This window comes from Condylura cristata, unplaced genomic scaffold, assembly GCF_000260355.1.
Source record: "Condylura cristata isolate star-nosed mole 26May11 unplaced genomic scaffold, ConCri1.0 scaffold00009, whole genome shotgun sequence".
NCBI lineage: Eukaryota > Metazoa > Chordata > Mammalia > Eulipotyphla > Talpidae > Condylura > Condylura cristata.
Genome location: NW_004567110.1, coordinates 60,087,057 through 60,090,359, shown reverse-complemented (window position 1 = coordinate 60,090,359; position 3,303 = coordinate 60,087,057).

The window sequence follows — 3,303 nt, the reverse complement described above, 5'->3', positions numbered from 1 at the left end:
AAAAAAAAAAATGTATGTGCACTTGAGAAGACTTAGGAATGAGGACCATCAAGAAGGACACTCAACCTTGCAAACTTCCTTGGTACAACCACTGAAAATTCTGAGAAAACTTAAGAAGCAACTTTGCATATTATCTAATTTTTTTTTCATTTAATCATGTGTAACTCTTATCAATTAAATAAATAATAAAGTTGCATATTCAGCAACTTTAATTTCCAGTAACACTTTTGTGAGCACTCTGAATTACTTCTGCAGAGACCCAGGAGTGAAAATCACCATTAATTCCCATCTCATGCACTAAAATTTACTTAGACATCTATACTTAATTTATACATTTATGTCACTGATTGCATTTGACTTCTCTATTTACTGAATTTATGTTAATTAATTCATATGTAGTTATTTTATAGCAACATGGTTAATCATATATACTGCAGCAATAATGTAATAAACTTGACTTTAATACTAGAAATGCAAATATATGTTTCATTGAAAATATTAACTTGATTATTTGATATAATAAATTTTATGGTCAGAACAATATTTCAAAATCCAAGTGCTTCCAATGGTCCATCTATATTTATTTCTATATTACTTATTTTTTTTTTTAAAGATTTATTTATTTGTGCATATAGAACTGGGGTACAGGCCAGAGGCTCAGGGGCGGTGAGAGGCTTCACCAGAGACAGAGTGGGGAGCAGAACAGGCAGATCGATGAAGTACACTGCTGAGGGGAGCAGCGGGCGGGTCAGGAGAGGTCTGGCTCGCCATGTGGTCTCCTCCGGGGCAGGCGGCAGGCGGGAATCGAACTCATGCGGAAGTGGCTTCAGATTCTCAGTGCTGTGCTTTAACCCGCTGCGCCACCAGGGAGGGCCGCTATAGTACTTATTTTTATTATTATTTCTGTAGATAACTATTCTGATAGTTTTCTTCAAGGTAAAGATTGTCTTGTTGGCCCTCCCTGGTGGCCCAATTGGTTAGGATGCAGCATTGCAAGTTGGCTGCAGCCCCTTCAGTGTGATTTCTATACCAGGCCCCCAAGAGGAGAGCCACATGGTGCAGCAGACCTCTCCTGTCTCGGTCGCTGCTCCTCTCAGCAGTGTGTTTCAGTTCATCTGCCTGTCATGCTCCCTGATTTGTCTCTGATGAATCTCCTTGCCACCTCTGCATTCTGCTCTGTACCCCAGTTCTGTATGCATAAACAAATAAATATTTTAAAATATTGTCTCGTTTCAATGCTCTGGAAGAAACTAAGAAATGTCTTATATTGTTGACACTGTTCGATTTTTGTCTAAAAATAGAAATTCAAACGTTAAAAATGTCAAGATTTAGGATACTGTCACATTGCAGACAATGTTTCCATGTGCATAAGCAGGAATGTGTAGACAGTGATTTCTAAACTACCAGCACTATGATAGCTTGCCAACATCCAGAGAAAGTGATTTGAGAGCTGAACTGAATAGAAATAAGGTAACTGTCAATACCACTTTTAGATAGATAATTGATATAGATAGATGATAGTGAGAGACATTTCAACTGAATTTCAAAACCATAAAAGGAGGTATAAAAAAACTGTACTTGCATTAATTAGTTAAAAAACGAATAATATAAGCCCTCCCTAGTGGTACAAAGTTTAAAATCTCAGCGCTATCAAGATATCACTAGCAACTGCTGCATAACTTCCACCCCTAGCCAGGGAGCTGACCTACATGGCCGAGCAGACCTCTCCTGTGACTGCACTGTATTTCAGTAGATCCGCCTGTTCTTCTCCCCACTTTGTCTCTGGCGAATCATCTCATCCACCACACCTCTAGCTTACACCCATTAGAAAATATCTTAAGAGGTTTTCCCTGGTGGTGTAAGGGGTTAAAGCACACCACTATGAAGCTGTTTTTAACCACTGCTGCTTAAGTTCTGTCCCCAGTGGGAGGTGACCCACATGGCGTGATAGAAATCTCCTGACCTGCTCACTGCTCCCATCAGCAGTGTATTTCAATTAGTCTGCCTATTCTGCTTCTTCCTACACTGTCTCTGGTGTATGCATAAATAAATCTTAAAAAAAGAAGAAGTAAAGATTGTAAGAGAAGCCTTCCTTACTAAAAGGTGTGTGTGTAGTGGCAGTGGGGGGCTTGTGAAATTGCGCCACACTTTTCCTCCCAAACTGAATAAAAGAGTTTATATTGAAAACAGTAATAATTGAAATATCCCTTTGAGTGGAGGTTTAATATATGGTAAAGAATATCTTGAGCAGTTGAGCAAAAATTTCCCCCTTGGTTGTACATAGTTCTCTGCACTGTGTTGCTACAGAAGCCCATAGTTTCTGCTGTCCTTCGGATTTACAGACAAATATCACAAGGAATTAGAAAGAGCACAGATCTCAGGAATATAAACCTTGTCTTTATCTTTGTCATTGTGGATGAACTTATACACACATCATCACATTTCTAAGCTTCTGTTTTCTTTACTGTGAAATGGATATGGCATATATCCATCCTACCTCACAGTACAGATGTCACAGCAAATATAAAACCTCATTATGAAAAGGCAAAGACACTTCATGGTGATCCATGTCACCAACCCCGTCAAAATTATATGGAAGATTCTACCTAAAATAACAATAGAAAATTATACAAATAATATATGGCCTTAGGAAGGGAAAAAAAAAAACTTATTTATATTGCATATTACAGTTAGCCTAATAAATTCAAAATAAGGTAGAAATAAATACATAAGATTTCAAAGAATTCAAATGTTTTACTTATTTTAATATGAAAACCAATTGCAACCCTATATGGCAATTACAAACACACAGAAAACAGTTTTAAAAGTAGCTGTAGGCCACAGATTAAAAATATATTTCCAACAACATAGCTTTAAAAAGGTTTACAGGGTCCTCCTTGGTAGCCCAATGGGTAAGGACGCAGCACTGCAAGCTAGCCGCAGCCGCTTCAGTGAGAGTTCCATCCCCCGCCAGAGATGATTCAGGAAGACTTCTCCTGACATGCCCATTGCTCTGGTTAGCAGTGTACTTCCTTGATCTGCTTTCTGCTCCCCACTCTGCCTCTACTGAATCCTCTCACTGCCCCTGCACCTCTTGGCTATGAAGAACAGGCAGGCATTCCTCTTGATTGACATGTGGGAGGGACATGATCTGGCCCTTTCAGGGAACCAATCACAATGGCCAGCAGTCAGCCATACCACAAATGGTAAGCACGTAACGTCAACCAATCAGGAACTGCCAAGGTCAACCAATCAGAAATTGCCCGGGCCTATGCGCCAAAAAGGCTATATAAGCTGTGCTCC